The sequence below is a fragment of the Engystomops pustulosus genome, chromosome 4 (genome assembly GCF_040894005.1).
Source record: "Engystomops pustulosus chromosome 4, aEngPut4.maternal, whole genome shotgun sequence".
In the NCBI taxonomy this organism is placed as follows: Eukaryota; Metazoa; Chordata; class Amphibia; order Anura; family Leptodactylidae; genus Engystomops; species Engystomops pustulosus.
Genome location: NC_092414.1, coordinates 61506099 through 61531327, shown reverse-complemented (window position 1 = coordinate 61531327; position 25229 = coordinate 61506099). Strand labels below are relative to the sequence as shown.

General features: G+C 46.6%; 1 protein-coding gene across 1 annotated transcript in view; it reads left to right on the top strand.

Moving 5' to 3' along the window:
- The first annotated feature begins 218 nt into the window (after positions 1-218).
- The window catches only part of LOC140126521 (uncharacterized), a 130271-nt gene continuing 105260 nt past the window's right edge, over positions 219-25229 (top strand). The window contains exon 1 of the mRNA XM_072146061.1: positions 219-304. The gene's annotated coding sequence lies outside the window, so the exon portion shown is untranslated. The remainder of the gene's footprint in view (positions 305-25229) is intronic.

Below are 25229 nucleotides of genomic sequence, written 5' to 3'. Positions count from 1 at the left end.
GTGAATGACATTTGTGGAGCAGGTTTCCCCTTCAAAATCAAATTCACTCGTTCAGTTCATGTCTAAAACCCCCTCAAAGCTGATTGCGATGCAGTTTTAACTGCAACGTGTGAACGCACCCTCAGAACTCGCAAATTGTACTGATGGGATCAGGTTTCAGGCTTCTTGCTGGAAAACCACACCCAGAGATGCCCGTGATTGACAGCTCCATTTCTGATCCTGGGAAAGCTGGGTGTGTCTCTGTAATCGTTTTGCCTGCAGATGCGGTTTGAGTGATGGACGGCTGAGTCAGTCAGTGCTGGAGGTAGTGTCCATTACTGCCTTGTATTCTACGCAACCCTTCATCTGGTGATGGTTATTGCAGTCTATCTGTGTATCTAGTGCTCTTGTGTTTCTTGCTATTCTGTGTATTGACTTCTGCTTTGCCTACTGGCCATTCTACTTGCTATACGAATCTGTACCTTTGCCGCCATCTTGGTTTTGATCCGGTTTGTTTGACTCCACTTGTCTGTCTGTATCTGTTGTTTGTCCCTCAGTATCGTTTATGTCCTAGTGTGACCCCACCTTCCTGTCTGTCTTGTGTCGGTTTCTGTTACCAGTGTGAACACTGACCTATATCTGTATTTCGTTTACCTGTCCGCTCCACCATCCAGCAGCTGCCAGACGAAGTAAGTTTCGCCTGTCATCTTGTAGGGTCACTCAGGGACCGTCAGATAGTGGGTTTGCCCTTGCCAGGGCGGTTTATCTGCTTTAGGAAGGGCCTTAGCCCACAGGGACATCACAGGGTGAGTTCGCCACCACCTACCTAGTCTGACAGCTAGCGCCAAGCCTGGTTGTGGTTGCACGGTTGCTGGACAGGTACTGACAGGATCTCTCCAAAGATTTTTTTATACCTAGGCCTGTGACCAGAACAAGAGGGTGTCCTCTATGCCTAAAGGAGAGGTAGTTCTACCATCACTATAAACTGGGATTCTTTATTGTAAGAACAGTGAGACTACAGAACTCTCTGCCGCAGGAGGTTGTTATGGCGGACTCTATGTAAGTGTTTGAGAGAGCCTTGGATGCCTTTCTGGAGAGCAAAAATGTCACGAGTTATGAGGAGTAAACATGTGTTTACATTTTAAACTGGACTTTATGGACATGCGTCTCTTTCCAGACTATATATTTTTCCGACGTATTTTTCGGACTATAAGATGCACTGGACCATAAGATGCACCTAGGTTTTAGAGGAGGAAAAATAAGAAAACATGTTTTTTCCCCAAATAGTATTCTAAAATATTTAGTAAAGTAACTGGGTGGTGCAGTGCAGCCATGTTTCTCTTTGGAGAGGGGCAGGGGCGAGCAGCACTCACCCCCTCCTCCTCTCCCGGACACCGCCGTCTATCTTTAGATAGAATTATGCTGGCACGTAGTTAGGGTGTCTCAAGATTTAACAGGGCTGTATAGGTATCAGTATATGTGACAATGTCACAAGAGCTTACAATCTATGAGGAGGAGACGGACAGAGGAGGTGACAGTACTTGCACAATGGTCACAAGAGCTTACAATCTATGAGAAGGAGGCGGACAGAGGAGGTGACAGTGCTTGTACAATGGTCACAAGAGCTTACATTCTATGAGGAGGATGACACAGGAGGTGACAGTGCTTGTACAATGGCCACAAGAGCTTACAATCTATGAGATGGATGACACAGGAGGTGATAGTGCTTGTACAGTGGATCTAATCCTTAACGCATTATGGCGTACATGCAGGGCCGATTCTAGCATATTTGCTGCCTGAGGCGAATATTAAAATCCTGCCCATCCCAACCCTACCCCCCCCCTCCTGTTCCATTGCCTGCTCCCAGTAAAACAATTAACATCCCCACAGGCAGTTCACTGACGCTGTGTGACTGGCTACAGGCTCTGGGAGTCATTAGTGGCATCTAGTACCTTATAGATGACAATGTCTTCCATCAGGAGGACTTTATTCCGGGTTCTCCAATCCATGACGTATCACTGCCAGATATCTTCAGCTCCATACAGCATCTCCACCCGGGGTCCCTAAAAATACCACAGTCACTTACAGTATGAAGGCTCCTGGATAACAACACTGTGCTCCTAAATAATATATACCCCTACAACACAACTGACCAGACACTCCACACATATAAAACATCCCTTCATTAAATATATATATATATATATATATATATATATATATATATATTCTACTGGAATTATAGCATGCACGGCCACCAATTAATATATAAGACCCCCAATTTATTAATACAGTCACCCCCCCACACACACATTTGTTTTACATTATGCAAAGTAATCTATTGTATCTTATGACTAATATATCCCACCCTGTTATTATGTTACATGTGAATTTATATAGAGTGCTACCCTGATTATTGTAAATATATAGCACCCCCTAATGAATATATATATATATATATATATATATATTTATTTTTATAGGCCCCCCAGTTTAAACAGTATCCAGCCCCATTTAAATATATCCAGCCCCCTAGAATAAACAGAATACTGCCCCCCATATAAATATATACAGCTCCCCCAGAATAAATAGAGTATGGTCCCCCATATAAATATATCCAGCCCCCTAGAATAAACAGAATACGGCCCCCATATAGATATATATCGCCCCCCAGAATAAATAGAATATGGTCCCCCATATAAATATATACAGCCCCCTAGAATAAACAGAATACGGCCCCCCATATAAATATATACAGCCCCCCAGGATAAACAGAATTTGGCCCCCCATATAAATATATACAGCCCCCCCAGAATAAACAGAATTTGGCCCCCCATATAAATATATACAGCCCCCCAGGATAAACAGAATTTGACCCCCCATATAAATATATACAGCCCCCCCCCAGAATAAACAGAATTTGGCCCCCCATATAAATATATAGAGCCCCCCAGAATAAACAGAATCTGGCCCCCCATACAAATATATACAGCCCCCCCAGAATAAACAGAATTTCGCCCCCCATATAAATATATACAGCCCCCCCAGGAAAAATGGGATCTGGCCCCTTATAAATATACACAGCCTCCCCAGTAAAGAAAGGAATCTGGCCTCATATAAGTATATATAGAAGACCCCCCCCCCCCCGTTACAGCAGTAATTGCCCCTAATATATATATGGCCACATTTAATTAATAATTGGACAATAAAAATAATAAGACTTATACTTACCTTGCGGCAGGGTGCTCCCACGGCACGCAGCTCCTGTCTCCCGGCGGCTCTTCTGGCAGCCGCGGCTCCGATGAGTGACACAGGCGGCGTGACGTCATCATCCGCCGCCTGTGTCACTGCACTGTACGGAGCGACGCCAGCAGCCGAAAAGGCGCTGTGCCGCACCGCATGTAATCCCACTTGTTTCTTAAAGAGACAGGTGCGATTTATCTGGTGGGCAATTCCGCTCTTAAAGAGGTCCGCATTCTGCCGCCCAAGGCGAGATTTTCATCTCTCCTCATGGCAGATGTGGCCCTGCGTACATGTACATCCTAATGCCTTAAGGGGCTAAAATCACAGGTCCTGACTGTGTGTGCTGGTCTGTGGGGTAAGGCACCTTTACAAGATAGCAGCCACTACATACCAGGCAACAAGTGGTTAAGAGTGTGAGAGCAGAGACCTGGGGAAAGGGAGCACTTATCACATATCTGATCCTGTGCTGGGAGAGAAGTTACAGGTCAGACACTGCAGCAGTGCTGTACAGGCTCCTCTTCACACACTCTGCCAGCAGCCTTCATCTTCTGTCTTCACTCTGAGCCTCCCGGGCTACTTACAAGCCGAGGGGATTTGCCAGAGTCAATGAGTTTCTCCTCCCCCCTCTTTTTCTCCACTGCTGCGGCGCTCCTGCTGCTGCTCTGCCATAAAGCTCATGTATATCGGTGCCCTGAGGAAGGCAGAGCTGGCAGAGGGCAGCAGGGTGCCGTCCTCCATTCCCTCAAGCAGTGGAGGGCTGAGAGGAGGAGAGGAGCGCAGCGGCACTCAGCACAGCTGCTGCGCTTCATTGTGAAGGGCTGCGCTTACTGCCAGCATCAGCAGGCAGAGCGCAGCCAGGTGCCCTCCATTCCCTCCTGCAGTAGGGCTACATTCGGACTATAAGACACACCACTGTTTTTTCCCCATTTTCTGGGGAAAAAAGTGTGTCTTATTGTTCAGAAAATACGGTTCTATTCTGCTAAAGATTAAATTTGACGCCTGCTATGTTTTTTTTTTGTATACTCTTTTCTTCAACTATTCTGTACTTGGCTGCCATCCTTTTTTGACTTGGTTTGTCTGTATGTTTCTTTTTGTTCATTTGTCTTTTGTTCTGAGCACTTTATCAATTAGGGACTGGCATCCAGTGTTCCCCTGTGGCTTAGCACAGTATGGGCAAGTTGGCAGGGACAAGATGTGGATAAGCTCTTTCTATGCCTTGACAGCCTTACTATGTAAAATCAAAGCCCAACAGCTGTTTTCTGTCAATATTACAGCATTGGAGTTTTTCTTTCTGATACATTGCATGTCTATTAAATAGTTCCAGTAGGAAGCACACAAAAATAAAAATGTTATGGATATTTTAAAGCAGGGGATAGAAGACAGAAACACAAATACATAAAAGGGCTACTGTATTAAATGTTAAAGTGTGCTCAAGTTTGATTTTTTAAAGTTCTGGGTTGTTGCATCTAGCTTTTGCATATTTTGTTTATTAATTTTAATACTATTGTTAAACTTTCCATGTTATGGTCAGTGCCTTCATATGTTAATGATAATATATCTGGTCTGTTTAATAATATTAAAATCCAACAAGTTATCTCCTTTGTTGGTTCAGAAATAATTCGGAGATAATACAGGTAATTGTCTTAAATTGCAATTCAAATGTTCTCATAGGACATTTCAAATTCCCTTGTTCAGAAATACTTGGTGGTTTATAATAAACCCAACTTACCATGGGTTTTACTAACACACAAACCTTATTCTATCACATTTATGGCAGGTGACCACTGCAGAAGAAAGTGACAGCATACAGTATGAATGCTACTAATGCTGGGCAGCACAATCGTTAGGTATATCATTTATAAGTGTGTATACCTTTAGAATTATAAGTGCATAAAACCTCCGGTCTATAGTCAGGCAATGGCAGATTAATTTTTATAATCATAACATCAAACTTCTTTCTGGCTGCAAAATCAAAGACATTTCAAAGATCAGCCACCAGAAGCTTCTTATATTTACTTATTGTATTACACTGCACCCATATTACACAAGCAACTCTTCCTCCCTTATGTAACTGCTTATGTGTGTTGCGTCTCTATATTTTATACAGAAAAAGCTGAAAGTCTCTTGCAATGATCCAGGGGGCAATCAGCTAGTGGTATATTGCTACATGTACTGTACATGTGCAGCCTCAGACTGACCCAAAGAGGTGCAGGAGAACATATCAGACAGAATACGAGCAACACTGTGCACCCAGACTTGTACTTCAGCCATGGGACTTACATACAACAGAACAGTATTACTTTGTCAGGCAACAGAACCACCAAACTACTTTGTCAGGGCCAAAATAAGTTTGTGTGGACGGCTTTCAAGCTAGGATCTCTAGCCCTGGGTCTACCTCATAAGAATGTGAGAATGTAACCCACATTATGGCACAGTCAATAAAATGACTTCATTGATGCCACATCTACATTGTTCCAAGGGTGTTTGGCCAGGAGAGGGAGAGGCGCCTGATGAGGACGTAGGAGCTATGAGCACTAATGAATGCTGCTAACTTTTGGAGCTCCTTAAGGTGGGAACATCAAGGCCAATGCAATAGGCAGTTGAAGGTAGGGTGCAACCCTTCTCCATGACCTGTGAGGTGTAGTCCTGACTCTCCAAAATAATCAATGGTATGTGCTGCTTTAAGATTGATTACAAGCAGGCAGCGTGATGATACATGTCATGCAGCTGACAGGTGGCGTCGTCTGCACAATGGCATTATTGGTACTGATCGGGTCATAGTGAGGATGCAGGCAGTGGTTTCATTGGGGGCTGTATAAGAAGAGCTGGCAGAGGAGGTATCTAGCAGGTAAGTATTCATTTTATTATTTTTGTCTTAATTGGCAACAGGTTTTCTTGTGGGCAGGCCTCCATCCACAGCAGCTTGGTATATAATGAATGGGAGTGAGGAGTGGACGCATATAATAAATAGGGGTGAGGAGGGGGCCGGATATAATGAATAGGGGTGAGGAGGGGCTGCATCTAATGAATGGAGGTGAGGAGGGGCCGCATACAATGAATAGGCGATGAGGAGGGGGCTGCATCTAATGAATAGGGGTGAGGAGGGGCTGCATCTAATGAATGGAGGTGAGGAGGGGCCGCATACAATGAATAGGCGATGAGGAGGGGGCTGCATCTAATGAATAGGGGTGAGGAGGGGCTGCATCTAATGAATGGAGGTGAGGAGGGGCCGCATACAATGAATAGGGGATGAGGAGGGGGCTGCATCTAATGAATGGGGGTGAGGAGTTGACGCATATAACGAATAGGGGTGAGGAGGGGGGCGCGTATAATGAATAGGGGTGAGGAGGGGAATGCATCTAATGAATGGAGGTGAGGAGGGGCCCCATACAATGAATAGGCTATGAGGAGGGGGCTGCATCTAATGAATGGGGGTGAGGAGAGGCCACATACAATGAATAGGGGTGAGGAGAGGCCACATACAATGAATAAGGAGTGAGGAGGGGGCTGCATCTAAGGGTGGGGGTGAGGAGGGGCCACATAAAATGAATAGGGGTGAGGAAGGGGCTGCATAAAATTAATGAGGGTGAGGAGGGGGCCGCATACAATGAATAGGGGGTGAGGAGAGGCTGCATACAATGAATAAGGAGTGAGGAGGGGGCTGCATCTAAGGGTGGGGGTGAGGAGGGGCCACATAAAATGAATAGGGGTGAGGAAGGGGCTGCATAAAATTAATGAGGGTGAGGAAAAGGCACATTTTATGCATGGGGGAGTGTAGAGGGGGTTGCATATAACGAATAGGGGTGAGAAGGTGGCACCTATAATGAACGGGGGTGAGGATGAGGCACATGTTATGCATGGGGGAGTAAGGAGGGGGCTGCATATGAAGCATGGGCTGTGAGGAGGGGGCTGCATATAATCCATGGGGGAGGGTGGCTGCATATAATGGGCAGTGAGGGGGATGCATATAATCCATGTGAGGGAGGGGAGCTGGATAATTTATCAATGACGCTATGTGAGTTTACTCCAAAAGGACCCACTGAAGCCTGGAGCCGGCCCTGCAATCGAGGTATAGAGTTCAAACTATAAGGGGGATCCTGTGCTCAATTTGTAATGGGGGTACTGTACTATGAATTATTGAGGAGATGTAGGGGTTAAATTTAATTAATGAGTTAGTGCTACATATTAATGAGGGGCTGCTGGCACTGCATATGATGTCACTAGGGGGGCCTGTGCAGTATAAAACATGGTGTTATAAGCTATATGTGATAACTAAATGACGCGCCTTTAAGGTGGCCTTAATTGGCATTGTCTCCTTAAGGAGAACACCTACTGTCTGTCCCTAGTCAATAGCCTCTCACATAGCCAAATCAGTTCCCTACGCTGTACTGAGGAGACCCAATCAGGTCGAAACAGTGCTGTCTACAGTTGGGAGTCTGTTCCTTATGGAATAGATATACTGGTTTGGCTTAATCCCACATCATATTTTTAGACTTCTTGTAAGTCATACTTGATGTTAAGGGGGCTGCCTTTCAAGGTAGCAAAAGGAGGTATTGTTTTCCATTTAACACCTTGGAAAACTTATTTGCATTCTTCCCAGAATTCCCTAGTGGAGCATTATGGCTTTAAGTCTCCACACGCCTTTAAGGTGGCCTTAATTGGCATTGTCTCCTTAACGAGAACACCTACTGTCTGTCCCATAACTAAATGAGTTCACAGACAAGAACAACAGAGTTTTTTCACTTAGACCAATCTGTGACTGGGTTAGAAAAATGAAAAAAACTTACACAAAAACATGTGTCAAGTAGCAAAAAAATATAAAATCTTTATTAGTAAATAATGCATGTAAAGCAACTCACCAAACAAAAAGATTAAAAATAGTTAGAAAAAGGGGGAAACAGACAAGCTGTGACCCTATTACAGAAAACGCAGAAGGAACACAGGCACCTGATAATGCCGATGTCCTCCTATAGAGTCCTGTACAGAGCACTGTCTAAAAGCCCAAAAATCAATATACGCAATATAATATACACATATGAAGTAGGTAAGAATGAGCTGGTAACAAGACAAAATATGCCATGTAAATAAAGGGAATGATGAATGAAAACACTGATAGCTTATGTTAATGCCCCATGTTTGGTCCCATCTCTTTGTGTCTATTGGGTTAGAAAAATGCACAATTATATGGAAGAAAAGGAGTTGTCCAATTGGGGACAATCTATACCCATTAGTCACTAAAAAATAACTTTTATTAATTTACATAAAAAGCTGGATAACTGTTCATCCATCATTTGTTTTTAAAATGAACAGTCAGTGGTTGACAGGCTGTGAATCAGTGAGAGTCTTTGAGCTCCGTGCAGGGGGCGGGGCTACAGCCACACAGCACAGACAGACAGAAACTTAGCTCCACAATCTCATCCACCATGGCGCCCAACCCTAAGAGAAGTTACAGGGTCGTGTCTAGGGGAAACTGAAATTGTGTACAGCAGGACTGATAGAGACAGGTTGGACATATATCTGTGAAATGCTGCATTTTTGTTAATAACAGTGAATAAGAGAATGTGTTATTTTGTTATCCTGACTACATAAAAGAAACTTATCTTCGTGGGAATACCCCATTAATGGTAAAGCTTAACACTCGGTGCTGGAATTATGACCTAAAAGTGAATAAATTGAGATCAGGGACAAGTGATATATATCCCTTCCCTTCAGTGACATGATCAAGATGTGATGGCTTCTTTGAAGGAAAAAAATGTCCCAAACACTGGTTATGCACTGAAAATGTATGTGCAACTACTGACATAGGCTACACTATTTCGGTTCTTCCAATAACTAAGGTCTATTAAATGCTGTCGACCACTGACTATTAACAGTTATCCATCTTTTGTGAATTAATAAAAGTAATTTTTTAGTGACTAATGGGTATATATTGTCCCCAAATGGGGGACTCCTTTTCTTCCATATAACTAAATGAGTTAACTCACTTTAAGTTATGACAACCAGTGCTACAACGGTACATTGTGGTCTATTTTAGAGGTAAATAAGGAGTCATGTGGGGCAGTTTTTCTCCAGGAGTATTTTTAGGGATGTGGAGAAGTTACCAATGTTAAGAGAAACACACCTACAATTGGTGGATGCTCCTTTTACCCAAACAAAGGTTATGATGGCCATAAAGTCACTCAAACCATTCAAATGCCCTGGCCCCAACGGATTTTTCAATCTTTATTATAAGAAGTATGCTGACCTTCTAGTACCTCATTTAGTGCAATTTTTTAACTCCCAGATGCTCTAGCGGCCCAGATTTCACCTACCGTATATACTCGAGTATAAGCCGACCCGAGTATAAGCCGAGACCCCTAATTTTACCATCAAAAACTGGGAAAACCTATTGACTCGAGTATAAGCCGAGGGTGGGAAATGCATTAATCACAGACCCCCCCCAGTATGTATACAGCCTGCCCCCAGTAGTATACAGCCTGCCCCCAGTAGTATACAGCACAGCCCCCAGTAGTATACAGCACAGCCCCCAGTAGTATACAACATAGCCCCCAGTAGTATACAGCATAGCCCCCAGTAGTATACAGCATAGCCCCCAGTAGTATACAGCACTGCCCCCAGTAGTAAACAGCACTGCCCCCAGTAGTAAACAGCACTGCCCCCAGTAGTATACAGCACTGCCCCCAGTAGTATACAGCATTGCCCCAGTAGTATACAGCACTGCCCCCAGTAGTATACAGCACTACCCCCAGTAATATACAGCCAGCCCAGCATTAAAAGAAAATAATAAACTTATATACTCACCCTCCGGTGGCCCCGACCTGCAGCGCTGCTCCCCCGATGTCCGCGCGGGCCCTCTTCTGGATCCCGCGGCCGTCTTCTTTCTTCACTAACTTCGTGCCGGGCGCCACCATTGTTCTCCCCTGGACGGCGCCTAGTATGACGCTCCGCTGCTGACGTCATACTAGGCGCCGCCTGGAGGAAAAACATGGCGCCGCCCGGGACGAAGTTAGTGAAGACAGAAGACGGCCACGGGAGCCAGAAGAAGACCCGCACATCGGGGGAGCAGCGCTGCAGGTCAGGGCCACCGGAGGGTGAGTATATAAGTTTATTATTTTTTAAAGATTTTTTTTTTTTTTTTATGACTGTATGACTCGTGTATAAGCCGAGGGGACATTTTTCAGCACATTTTTTGTGCTGAAAAACTTGGCTTATACACGAGTATATACGGTATATCCAAACCAGGGAAGGTCAAGATCCGGGCTACTAGAATTAATACCTTTTTAAAGGCCTATATTCACCGTGACTAGGTGGGTTTTGTCCCCTCATGGTAATCGGCAGATCAAACTTGTAGAGTGATAGACCTGATATCCCTAGTTCACCCCACCTAAACAGGCCATGTGCCTAGCAATTGACATTCACAAGGCATTTGACTCCCTCCAATGGGACTACCTTTCTTATATCCTTAAACGGTGGGGCTTTGGACCAAGGTTCCTAACAATAGTGTCTAACCTTTATTCCTCTCCCACAGTGTAAGTCAACATTAAGGGGTTCATGTCGAATCTAGAGATGAGCGAACATACTCGTCCGAGCTTGATGCTCGTTCGAGCATTAGCGTACTCGAAACTGCTCGTTGCTCGGACGAATACTTCGCCCGCTCGAGAAAATGGCAGCTCCCGCCGTTTTGCTTTTTGGCGGCCAGAAACAGAGCCAATCACAAGCCATGAGACTCTGCACTCCACCCAGCATGACGTGGTACCCTTACACGTCGATAGCAGTGGTTGGCTGGCCAGATCAGGTGACCCTGGAATAGACTAGCCCCTGCCTGCGCTGCTCGGATCATTCTGTGTCTGGATGCCGCTTGGGAGAGAGCTGCTGCTGGTCAGGGAAAGCGTTAGGCTGTTCAATTAGAATAGTGTTAGGCAGGAGTGATTCTACAAGAACCCAACAGCCCTTCTTAGGGCTACAATAACGTTATACATTTTTTTTTTTTATTTGCAGCTAGTACCATATTGTGAGGAATTTGCAGGGGGACTTGCTACCGTTGTGTTTAGCGCTTACTGACGCACATATCCATCGCAAAGACCGAAGTGGGAAAATTTATTAGGGGTTTGATTTCAATTAGGCACAGTCTGCCAGTTTCTTTTTATTTTACGTTTATTTTTTTAATAACTCAGCGTCATCTCATCTAGCATAGCAGTGTGCTTTCATACTTGGCTAGAAAATAGCCATAGGAGAATCCAAACGGCTTACTTAGGCCTACAGTAGCATTATATATATTTTATTTCTGGTTGATCTGCTGGTGGCTGTCCTTGCTGTAGTGCATCTACTACCATATTGTGAGGAATTTGTAGTGAGACTTGCGACCGTTATGTTTTGCGCTTACTGACGCACATATCCATCGCAAAGACCGAAGTGGGAAAATTTATTAGGGGTTTGATTTCAATTAGGCACAGTCTGCCAGTTTCTTTTTATTTTACGTTTATTTTTTTAATAACTCAGCGTCATCTCATCTAGCATAGCAGTGTGCTTTCATACTTGGCTAGAAAATAGCCATAGGAGAATCCAAACGGCTTACTTAGGCCTACAGTAGCATTATATATATTTTATTTCTGGTTGATCTGCTGGTGGCTGTCCTTGCTGTAGTGCATCTACTACCATATTGTGAGGAATTTGTAGTGAGACTTGCGACCGTTGTGTTTAGCGCTTAGTGACGCACATATCCATCGCAAAGACCGAAGTGGGAAAATATATTAGGGGTTTGATTTCAATTAGGCACAGTCTGCCATTTACTTTTTATTTTACGTTTATTTTTTCATAACTCAGCGTCATCTCATCTGGCATAGCAGTGTGCTTTCATACTTGGCTAGAAAATAGCCATAGCAATAGGATAGCATCGTTTGGTTTTAAAAACTAAAAAACACAAAAAAAAAAAAAAAACACAAAAAAACACAAAAAAAAGTTAAAAAAAAATTAAAGTTATAACTTTCATTTTCAAAATGTTTAACCCGAGGGCTAGGGGTAGAGGACGAGGGCGGGGACGTGGGCGTCCAACTACTGCAGGGGTCAGAGGACGTGGTCCTGGGCGGGGTGAGACACCACCTGCTGATGAGGGAGCAGGGGAACGCCGCAGAGCTACACTCCCTAGGTTCATGTCTGAAGTTACTGGGACTCGTGGTAGAGCACTGTTGAGGCCAGAACAGTGCGAACAGGTGATGTCGTGGATTGCCGACAATGCTTCGAGCAATTTGTCCACCAGTCAGTCTTCCACGCAGTCCACCCATGTCACCGAAATCGGCACTCCTCCAGCTCCTGCACCTCAGCCTCCTCCCCCCCAGTCTGCCCCCTCCCAGGAAAATTTGGCATTTGAACCGGCATATTATGAGGAACTGTTTTCTGGACCCTTCCCACAGTCACAAACCACTTGTCCGGTTGCTGCTGAGCAATTTTCCGATGCCCAGGTTTTCCACCAGTCGCAGTCTGTGGGTGATGATGACCTTCTTGACGTAGTGGAAGAAGTGTGTAAAGAGGTGTCAGACGATGAGGAGACACGGTTGTCAGACAGTGGTGAAGTTGTTGTCAGGGCAGGAAGTCCGAGGGGGGAGCAGACTGAGGGATCGGAGGATGATGAGGTGACAGACCCAAGCTGGGTTGAGAGGCCGGGTGAACACAGTGCTTCTGAGACGGAGGAGAGTCCTCGACCAGAACAGGTTGGAAGAGGCAGTGGTGGGGCCAGACGGAGAGGCAGGGCCAGAGCAGGTGCATCAGCGCCAAATGTGTCACGTAGTGAAGCTCCCGTGGCGAGGGCTCCCGCGGCGAGGGCTAGATTTTCAGAAGTCTGGAGGTTCTTTAAGGAAACACCGGATGACCGACGGACTGTGGTGTGCAACCTTTGCCAAACCAGGATCAGCAGGGGTTCCACCACTACTAGCTTAACTACCACCAGTATGCGCAGGCATATGAATGCTAAACACCCCACTCAGTGGCACCAAGCCCGTTCACCTCTGGCCGTGCACACCACTGCTCCTTCCCCTGTGTCAGCTGATAGTCAGCCCCCTGCCCAGGACCCTGGCACAAAAACCCCATCATCGCCTCCACGATCCTCTACAGCATCCACCAGCGTTAAGCTCTCCATACCCCAGACGCTGGAGCGGAAACGGAAATATAGTGCAACCCACCCGCACGCCCAAGCCCTTAATGTCCACATCTCCAGATTGCTTAGCCTGGAGATGCTGCCCTATAGGCTAGTAGAGACCGAGGCCTTTCGCAACCTCATGGCGGCGGCCGCCACTCGGTATTCGGTCCCCAGCCGCCACTACTTTTCCCGATGTGCCGTCCCAGCCCTGCACCAGCACGTGTCAGACAGCATCATCCGTGCCCTGACCAACGCCGTTTCTGACAAGGTCCACCTGACCACGGACACGTGGACGAGTGCTGCCGGGCAGGGCCACTATATATCGCTGACGGCACATTGGGTTAACTTGGTGGAGGCTGGGACCGAGTCTGACCCTGCGGCTGGTCATATACTGCAGACGCCGAGGATTGCGGGGCCTACCTCGGTCCAGGTCTTTCAGGCCTACTATGCCTCCTCCTCCTCCCACCCCTCCTCCACCTCCTCCTCCGAACTACCATCCGTGGGCATGGCGCCATCAGTCGCTAGCTCTAGGCACAGCAACAGTGCCGTCGCTAAGCGACAGCAGGCGGTGCTCAAACTGCTGAGCCTAGGCGATAAAAGGCACACCGCCCAAGAACTATTACAGGGCATCACGGCGCAGACTGATCTGTGGCTGGCACCGCTGAACCTGAAGCCAGGCATGGTTGTGTGTGACAACGGCCGTAACCTGGTGGCGGCTCTGCAACTCGGCAGACTGACACATGTGCCATGCCTGGCCCATGTTTTAAATCTGATAGTTCAGCGTTTTCTCAAGACATACCCTAATCTGTCTGATTTGCTCACGAAGGTGCGCCGCATCTGTGCGCATTTCAGGAAGTCCAGCACAGATGCTGCCACTCTCAGGGCAGCGCAGCGCCGCCTCCAACTGCCCGCTCACCGACTGTTGTGCGACGTGCCCACGAGGTGGAATTCAACATTAACCATGTTATCCAGAGTTTACCAGCAGCCCAGAGCGATTGTAGACTGCCAGATGTCAACTTCCACCATAACTGGTAGTCAGGTCAGTCAGCTTCCTCAAGTCTACAATGAGGAGTGGACGTGGATGTCTGATATCTGTCAGGTGCTGAGTAACTTTGAGGAGTCAACACAGATGGTCAGTGGCGATGCCGCCATCATCAGCCTCACCATCCCGCTGCTTGGCCTGTTGAAAAACTCTCTGATCAGCATGAAGTCGGAAGCTTTGCGCTCGTCACAAGAGACGGGGGAAGAAGATTCACTTGTTGATAGCCAAAGCACCCTCAGGTCTGTTTCTCAGCGCATATCGGAGGAGGTGGAGGAGGAGGAGGATGAAGAGGAGGAGAATGTTGGCGAGACACAAGAGGGGAGCATTGCTCAGACCTTTACTGTTCAGCGTGTATGGGCAGAAGAAGAGGAGTTGGAGGAGTTGGAGGAGGAGGAGATGGACAGTCAGGCCAGTGAGGGGAGTGAATTCTTGAGAGTTGGGACTCTGGCGCATATGGCAGATTTCATGCTAGGCTGCCTATCCCGTGACCCTCGCGTTCAAAGAATTTATTCCAGCACCGATTACTGGGTATTCACTCTCCTGGACCCACGGTACAAGCAAAATCTTTCCACTCTCATCCCTGGAGAGGAAAGGAGTGTGAGAATGCATGAATACCAGCAGGCCCTGGTGCACAAGCTGAAACAGTATTTCCCTTCTGACAGCGCTAGCGGCAGAGTGCGTAGTTCTGCGGGACAAGTAGCGAGGGAGAGTAGGCGAGCTGGCAGCTTGTCCAGCACTGGCAAGGGTACGCTTTACAAGGCTTTTGCCAGCTTTATGTCACCCCAGCAAGACACTGTCACCTGTCCCCAGTCTCGGCAGAGTAGGGCTGATCTTTACAGAAAGATGGTGAGGGAGTACGTAGCTGACCATACCATCGTCCTAAATGATCACACAGCTCCCTACAACTACTGGGTTTCAAAGCTGGACATGTGGCACGAACTGGCGCTGTACGCCTTGGAGGTTCTTGCCTGCCCTGCCGCTAGCGTGTTGTCCGAGCGGGTTTTCAGTGCAGCTGGTGGCATCATCACCGATAAGCGTACACGCCTGTCGACTGACAGCGCTGACAGGCTGACGCTTATTAAGATGAATAAAGCCTGAATTTCTCATAATTTCCAATCTCCACCAGGTGAAGGAAGCTCAACCTGAATAATTTATGCACTCCTCCTCCTCCTCATTTTCCTCCTTCTCCTCCTCTTTGTACACTAAAGCAGAGGAAACTGGCTATTTTTGGACAGGGCCCACTGGCTCTAGCTAGTGCATTTAATTTTTCTGGAGGGCCACCTACCCGGTCCTCTGTTTTAAACAATTTTTGGGAGTGCCACATACAGGCACTCAATCTATTCAATTTTTCTGGAGGGCCACCTACCCGGTCCTCTGTTTTAAACAATTTTTGGGACTGCCACATACAGGCACTCAATCTATTCAATTTTTCTGGAGGGCCACCTACCTGCTCCTCTGGTTTGAAAACTTTTTTGGACTGCCACATACAGGCACTCAATCTATTTCATTTTTCTGGAGGGCCACCTACCTGCTCCTCTGGTTTGAAAACTTTTTTGGACTGCCACATACAGGCACTCAATCTATTTCATTTTTCTGGAGGGCCACCTACCTGCTCCTCTGGTTTGAAAACTTTTTTGGACTGCCAAATACAGGCACTATCCAAATTAAATTGTCTCTATAGCAGCCTCCACACGTTGTCTCCATTGCTACCTCCAAAAGTCGTCCATATAGCTGCCTCCATACATCGTCCCCTTATCAAACGAGGTGTGTCAGGCAGAAATTTGGGTTGTTTTCATGGATTCCACATCAAAGTTGTTAACTTTGTCGCCACCCTGCTGTGTAATCCACAAAATATACTGGCAAACTTTTACCATTTACGGATATTATTTCAGCGCTTTTTGCGCATCTGTTTACATTCCCCTCACCCGCCATATCCCAAACTTATAAGAACGCTACTACACCATGGGGCTGGTCATATACTGCCGACGCAGAGGATTGCGGGGCCTACCTCGGTCCAGGTCTCAAAGGCCTACTATACCTCCTCCTCCTCCCACCCCTCCTCCACCTCCTCCAAATTACCATCCGTGGGCATGGCGCCATCAGTCGGTAGCTCTAGGCACAGCAGCAATGCCGTCGCTAAGCGACAGCAGGCGGTGCTCAAACTGCTGAGCCTAGGCGATAAAAGGCACACCGCCCAAGAGCTATTACAGGGCATTCCACATCAAACTTGTTAACTTTGTCGCCACCCTGCTGTGTAATCCACAAAATATACTGGCAAACTTTTACCATTTACGGATATTATTTCAGCGCTTCTTGCGCATCTGTTTACATTCCCCTCACCCGCCATATCCCAAACTTATAAGAACGCTACTACACTTAACTTGGTGGAGGCTGGGACCGAGTCTGACCATGGGGCTGGTCATATACTGCCGACGCATAGGATTGCGGGGCCTACCTCGGTCCAGGTCTCAAAGGCCTACTATACCTCCTCCTCCTCCCACCCCTCCTCCACCTCCTCCTCCTCCAAATTACCATCCGTGGGCATGGCGCCATCAGTCGGTAGCTCTAGGCACAGCAGCAGTGCTGTCGCTAAGCGACAGCAGGCGGTACTCAAACTGCTGAGCCTAGGCGATAAAAGGTCCACCGCCCAAGAGCTATTACAGGGCATTCCACATCAAACTTGTTAACTTTGTCGCCACCCTGCTGTGTAATCCACAAAATATACTGGAAAACCTTTACCATTTACGGATATTATTTCAGCGCTTCTTGCGCATCTGTTTACATTCCCCTCACCCGCCATATCCCAAACTTATAAGAACACTACTACACTTAACTTGGTGGAGGCTGGGACCGAGTCTGACCATGGGGCTGGTCATATACTGCCGACGCATAGGATTGCGGGGCCTACCTCGGTCCAGGTCTCAAAGGCCTACTATACCTCCTCCTCCTCCCACCCCTCCTGCACCTCCTCCTCCTCCGAATTACCATCCGTGGGCATGGCGCCATCAGTCGGTAGCTCTAGGCACAGCAGCAGTGCCGTCGCTAAGCGACAGCAGGCAGTGCTCAAACTGCTGAGCCTAGGCGATAAAAGGCACACCGCCCAAGAGCTATTTCAGGGCATTCCACATCAAACTTGTTAACTTTGTCGCCACCCTGCTGTGTAATCCACAAAATATACTGGAAAACCTTTACCATTTACGGATATTATTTCAGCGCTTCTTGCGCATCTGTTTACATTCCCCTCACCCGCCATATCCCAAACTTATAAGAACGCTACTACACTTAACTTGGTGGAGGCTGGGACCGAGTCTGACCATGGGGCTGGTCATATACTGCCGACGCAGAGGATTGCGGGGCCTACCTCGGTCCAGGTCTCAAAGGCCTACTATACCTCCTCCTCCTCCCACCCCTCCTCCTTCTCCTCCGAATTACCATCCGTGGGCATGGCGCCATCAGTCGGTAGCTCTACGCACAGCAGCAGTGCCGTCGCTAAGCGACAGCAGGTGGTGCTCAAACTGCTGAGCCTAGGCGATAAAAGGCACACCGCCCAAGAGCTATTACAGGGCATTCCACATCAAACTTGTTAACTTTGTCGCCACCCTGCTGTGTAATCCACAAAATATACTGGCAAACTTTTATCATTTACCGATATTATTTCAGCGCTTCTTGCGCATCTGTTTACATTCCCCTCACCCGCCATATCCCAAACTTATAAGAACGCTACTACACTTGATCTTATACAAAAGGTTCTTAGAAGTGCTGTTTGGGGAGTAGCCTAGAGACAGGGGCTTGGATTGGCGAAAGCTCGCCTGGAAGCGGAGCGCCAGCTCCATCCCAAGATCCAACTAACATAGTTTTAACTGCAGCACCTTTAATCTACTACTAGTTCACTTCCTCCATAATAATAATAATAATAATAATAATAATAATCTTTATTTATATAGCGCCATCATATTCCGTAGCGCTTTACAAATCATAGGAAACAAATACAAATGTAATGTAACAGAGCACAACATTTGTATGGAACAACAGGAGTGAGGTCCCTGCTCGCCAGAGCTTACGGTTTATGAAGATGATGGGGTAACACGAGGTAAAAGAATATTTAATGGTCAAGCCATTCTTCTTAGGGAATAGAACAAAATATAATAAATGGAATTGCTGTCGCTTGAACCACTCAGCCGTCATCTTATATACCAGGTCCAGGGTGAATGGGACTGCAGAGAAATCTGGTGCCTGTTGGTTGCTGGATAACAGATGGGAAGACGACACAGGACGGGTTAGTAGAAGAGTTAAAACTTCATGCAGTTAATGAGTGTTATAGGCTTCCCTAAAGAAATGGGTTTTAAGAGCACGTTTGAAACTTTGGAGGTTAGGTATTAGTCTGATAGTCCGAGGCAGAGCATTCCATAGAATTGGTGCAGCTCTAGAGAAGTCTTGGAGACGCGAGTGGGAGGTCCGCACTAGGGTAGAGGTTAATCTAAGATCACTGGCGGATCTAAGAGCACGGGTTGGGCGATAGACTGAGATAAGAGAGGAGAGGTAGGGGGGTGCAGCATTATACAGAGCTTTATGGATGAGGGTTATTATTTTAAACTGTATTCGAAAGGAGACTGGCAGCCAGTGCAGCGACTGGCTTGAACTGTAGGCATACATGGTCCCCTTATCAAACGAGCTGTGTCAGGCAGAATTTTGGGTTGTTTTCATGGCTTCCACAACAAACTTGTTAACTTTGTCGCCACCCTGCTGTGTAATCCACAAAATATACTGGCAAACTTTTATCATTTACCAATATTATTTCAGCGCTTCTTGCGCATCTGTTTACATTCCCCTCACCCGCCATATCCTAAACTTATAAGAACGCTACTACACTTGATCTTATACAAAAGGTTCTTAGAAGTGCTGTTTGGGGAGTAGCCTAGAGACAGGGGCTTGGATTGGCGAAAGCTCGCCTGGCAGCGGAGCGCCAGCTCCATCCCAAGATCAAACTAACATAGTTTTAACTGCAGCACCTTTAATCTACTACTAGTTCACTGCCTCCATACATGGTCCCCTTATCAAACGAGCTGTGTCAGGCAGAATTTTGGGTTGTTTTCATGGCTTCCACATCAAACTTGTTAACTTTGTCGCCACCCTGCTGTGTAATCCACAAAATATTCTGGCAAACTTTTATCATTTACCGATATTATTTGAGCGCTTCTTGCTCACCTCCTTTGGTTCCTCTCTGCCACCCATTGGTTTTAAGCCTGAGTCCATTTGGGGTATGTTGCCAAGACACTCTCTAGCCTGCCGCTGCTGCCGCTGCCTCTGCATGCCGTCCCCTATAGTGTCAGGGTCAATTATTGCATGTTTTAGATGCTATCTAGCTTCATTCTGTCACTCTGTCATGGCCATGCTGTTGCCCATAATTTTGGCATAATGGTGCGTTTAAGCAGCCTCAGAGGCATCCATGCATGCTGCCCCTGCTGTTTCCTGTCCATTTCCGTGGTGTTTCCATCCTTTTCTGAGGTTTCCATGTGTTTGGCCAAGCTTCCCTGTGCAGAGCCTTGGTCCCCTTGAAAAATGCTCGAGTCTCCCGTTGACTTCAATGGGGCTCGTTATTCGAGACGAGCACTCGAGCATCGGGAAAAGTTTGTCTCGAATAACGAGTACCCGAGCATTTTAGTGCTCGCTCATCTCTAGTCCAATCGCATAAAAATTAAGTGTGGTACCAGACAGGGATGTCCCCTTTTACCCATTCTCTTTGTTTTGGCTGTCAATTCCTTGGCCCACCTAGTCAGAGGAAACCTTAATATTAAAGGTATTGAAGTAGATGGCAGGGAACATAAATGTGCCCTATTTGTGGATGACATCCTATTTTTGCTTACAACACCCCTAACCTCACTACCGAATCTATACCAGGTTCTAGATAAGTCTGCGTCCCTCTCTGGTCTTAAAATTAACCATGAAAAATCTGAGGCACTAAATTAAAGAGGACCTGTCACCCATAAATTGGTCATTAGGAGCTGCTTACTAAAGTAAGCAGCTCCTAGTGCTTAAACAAACACCGCAGTGTTAGAATGATAGCATTACTGGAAACCTCCGGTAATGCTATCTAACACTGCAGCGGAGTACAATGTAAACTCCGGAACACTCGCCAAGCGGTCCGATGTATTCATGAGGGGGCGGGGTTAGGGGCCTATGGAGCGAGTGGGGCGTTTCGTGGAAGAAGCAGCACCTCGGACCGCCCCCTCATGAAGACGTTGGTCCGCCGCAGTGTTAGGATGATAGCGTTACTATGATATACTGTATGTACCCGCTCAATATTTGAAACACTATGGGGGATATTTATCATAGGCCGTCGCTTGTGCACGTTCGCAGCACTGAATTTTCTTGATTTATTGGGCAGGGTCCTGGGTAGTGTTTATTCTATGCCCGGCCATGCCACATGTGAAAAGTCACTGGGAGCAGTGAGTGCTCTGGCATGGGGACAGAACGCCCAGCGCCGGCCCACTCCCAGCTGGCTTGTCCCCCCCTTCACGTCCCTTCATGTCCCACTGGCGTGAAGGTGGCAGATTAGGGCAAATAATCACAAGTGCTAGCAATAATACGCCTGTGACATGGCACAGAGGCCCTGATAAATGTGCCCCAATGTCTTTATAGTTCCATAGGTAGACAAGTCTTATCACAAATATATGCTATGCTTGATGAAGCGGGAATGGCAGAATATGATGAAGCGCACTTTTAAATTTTCAATCAATGCCAACTTAGTGGAGACAAATTTTATGGTCTTATCATAGTTTTACATGGTACTTTCCCAGCTGGCGCAAATAACTCATGCACACATATGGTGGCATTGCAATAAAGTAAAACGCTTTTGGAGATGTATATTAAATATGTTGCAATCTATAACGCAAATTTACCTAAAATCTCTGGTACAGGCACTCATAAATGGGACGATACCAGGCCTTACATCCGCTCCCTATAGATTCACTTCTAACCTATTTTAAGTGGCTAAGATTGCAATAGCCACGTTGTGGAAAAAAGCCACTATCCTGATAAATCTAGTGAAATCCAAACTAAATTGGATTATGATTAACGAGAAATTATATAGCATGCTACATGATAAGGATGCATTTTTTACAATTTTTTAGCATTTTGGTACTGCTATCTCCTCCTCTCACCCGACCTACTCCCTACTTTTCCTACTCCCCACATTCATTTTTCAACCACTATCCCTGCTCCAAGGGCAAAGTGTGGGGCTCTGGCAGTCAGTTTACGTTACCCCCTGCCTGTCCAGAACCATACTGCAGAGAGACAGGCGATGGTTTCACTCAGCAGTCCAGCACTAGAACACTGTTAAGACTGCCAAAAAAACAAGCAAGTCATAGAGAAATCAGTAGGTTTAAACAATAGTTTATTAAATTCATGTATATATTTATATTTGTGGCATAGATAAAAGTGTCTACATTATTGATGTACTCGTTATTTATTGCCTTTGGGACAATTTTTCTAGTAGCAATTCTTTCTTTTTATTTTTAATGGGGGGAGGGTAACATTTCATGATTCTCCTTAGTTATGTTTGTTTCTGGAGGGTAATTTTCACAGATCTCGGCAGATGTATCCAGGAGATATGGAAAAAAGGATAAGAGAAACAGGAGGCGCTGACCGCGTGAAATATATCAAATGCATGTGGAGAATGTATAAATCCGCAAATTAGCCGATCACCTTGTTACATGAGTGCTAGCTGATGTATAATGTACTCGCCGCAGCCGGAGGTCTCCTGGAGTCGACAATTCCCAGTCCAGAGCTAAGGGGATTGTAGGAGTTCAGGCAGAAATGAAACCCAAAGGATTGGAGAGCGGAGACCAATACGGCGCTGGATGGTTAAGTGTAAACAGTCCCATAGGCAGAGCTGAGGCAGGTGGAGTATTGAGGGAGCCCTCAGTACTCCACCTGCCTCAGCTCTGCCTATGAGACTGTTCACACGTAACCGTCCAGCGCCGAATTGGTCTCCGCTCTCCAATCCTTTGGGTTTCATTTCTGCATGATTCTCCTTAGGCAGCTGAAAGACTAGAATTGGACCTGATTCCAACGTATTTTGGCAACAAAATGCAATAATGCCTTGAATCATCCCTGGGGAACACAAAACATATTTTGCACCTTAATGGGGATGGGAGAGGGGATGGGACCCTGTATTTATAATTATTATTTATATACTATGTGTCACAGGTGCCCCTTCAACCTATGTCTCGGGTCGCAGACGCACCCGTGTGCCTCCCTGTGTCAGCTGCAGCCTCACTTACCTCGTTGCACTCTAGAGGCGTCTCCTGCGGCTTGGTGCATGTCCTCCCACTCCTCAAAGGGCGTGCACGCACTGGCTCTGTAAGATTTAAAGGGCTAATATGCACTGGCCAGCCGCTAACCTGTAAAATAGCCGGCCTCTTCCTATGACCCCTGTCAGGTCTTCGTGCTTTGTGCCTTAGAGAAAGCTTGTCTCCCGTTCCTGGGGCATTAAGTGTGATTTCCTGTTGTGACTCTGATTCCGTTCCTGACAATGCACCTCTGCTGCTAGCCCTGACCTTCTGCTTTGTTCCTTACTTCCATCCCGTGCCGCCTGTCCTGACCTCCAGCCTGTCCACGACTCCATCTCCGCCTTATGATTCTGTAACTCGCCTTGGCCACCACCGCGAGCAAAGTCACACCTGTGGAGCGACCTGGTGGTATCCTGTCAAGAAGGTCATCTTGACTTGCAAGAAGCAAAATCCCGCCGCAAAGGGGGTTCCCCAGGGTTGGACCCTGGGGAACACAAAACATTTTTTGCACTTTAATGGGGATGGGAGAGGGGATAGGACCCTGTATTTATAATTATTATTTATATACTATGTGTCACAGGTGCCCTTTCAACCTATGTCTCGGGTCGCAGACGCACCCGTGTGCCTCCCTGTGTCAGCTGCAGCCTCACTTACCTCGTTGCACTCTAGAGACGTCTCCCGCGGCTTGGTGCACGTCCTCCCACTCCTCCTAGGGCGTGCACGCACTGGCTCTGTAAGATTTAAAGGGCTAATATGCACTGGCCAGCCGCTAACCTGTAAAATAGCCGGCCTCTTCCTATGACCCCTGCTGAGTTGATGAACTGTTAGCCCTTATTTGAGAAAAAAAAATGGAATAAGATGTTATTCTGATGCTTTTTTTTATTTAACAGTGTTTACCATGCAGTGTAAAGAAAATGCTAACTTTATTCTATAGGTCAGTACATTTCTGGAAAGACAGGATATAGGGACTAAATATTGTGCTACACATAAGGCTAAGTTGCAACTATCTCATCAATACCCTAAATCAGTGATGGCATGATGCCAGAGCTGGCACTTAGAACCTTCTCGGCACTCAGGCCATTATCCCAGCACAGGAGTTCACCAGCCAGGAGGAATCTTCGTGCAGTCCCATGTAACATTAAGAGATGCTGCTTTTACCGCATTTTAAAGCGACACATTCTTGGCTGCTCGGGACTGCAGGAAGTGTGAGGTGTGAACAGGGCTGGATTATCTTTGGAGGTCCTCCCACTGGCCCTACAAATCTTCCTGTACAGAGGGAAGATAGAAAAAATTGTGGAAGAGCAGGGAGCAATACATTACTGCTTAAATTGCTGTGTTGGCCCTCTGCCATAAATTAGTGGGTTCTGATTGTAGTTTGGGCACTGGATCTCTAAAAGGTTCACCTTCACTGCCCTAAATGTTGGTAATGAGCTGTAGAGGGTGAAGTGAACACTGCCTATTCTTAAATGTGTTAATAATTAGGTCTTTATAGACAGTGAAGTGGTGAAAAGAAGTTAATGTCTGTCACAGTGGCTGTCACAGTTGGTCCCGCGACCCATGTCTCAGGCTCACCCGTGCGCCCTGGTGTACCCTTGCTCCGTGCAGCCACTATACCTGTGCCCCTCTTCCCTCATTGGCACGGCACCTGCGCTGCTCAACTGTCCCTGCTCCTGATTCTGGTGCGCTGGCCCTTTAAATTTCCTGAAGCCAGCTGTGTGCGCCCTAGGGGACGGGGACGCACGTGCGCCAGCTTCAGGAAATTTCAAGGACCAGCGCACCGCTAATTGGTGCTGGCAATTTCCGAGAAATCCATTTAAACCTGCCTTCCCCTGCACACCCTACCTGATCTTAGTGCTTATGCTTATGAGAACGCTGCTTACTGTGCCTCGTGCTAGTGATTGGATTTACAGTTGTGACCCCAGACATGTTCTTGACTTCGCTCCTCCGCTGGCAGCCCTGACCTTGAACCACTACCGCCTTCCTTGACCATCAGCCTGTCCCCGACTTCAAGATTGCCTGCTGATTCTGTACGTCGACCTTGGCTGCCACCGCGGACAAGTCGCGCCTGTGGAGCGACCTGGTGGTACCACGCCGCAGCAAGACCAACCTGCTTTGCGGCGGGCTCTGGTGAAGACCAGGCGCCACTTAGATTCCGGTCCCAGGTGTCGGCTTGTTTCATCATCCGCGGTGGTCCAGAGGATCCACTACCTCAGATCCTGACAGTGGCTTAATCAGGTACTGTAATATACCCAAAATTACAAATCCCAAGAAAAGGGAACTTTTGCTTGTTTGCTGTAAATTTGTATAAAAAAAAAATACAAAATACAGAAACAACATAACCTATACAACTAGTGCCGTTGCACAATTGACATGAATTTAAATCTTTATTTATAATTTTATATCCATTTATAGTTTATAAAATTGCAGCTCAGTACTTTGGCTATGGCAGATTAATTTTAATCATAATATCAAAAATCTTCCTGGTATAAATACAAAATATATATCATAAAATAACCCCCAGAGGAATTGACTCATTTTATTA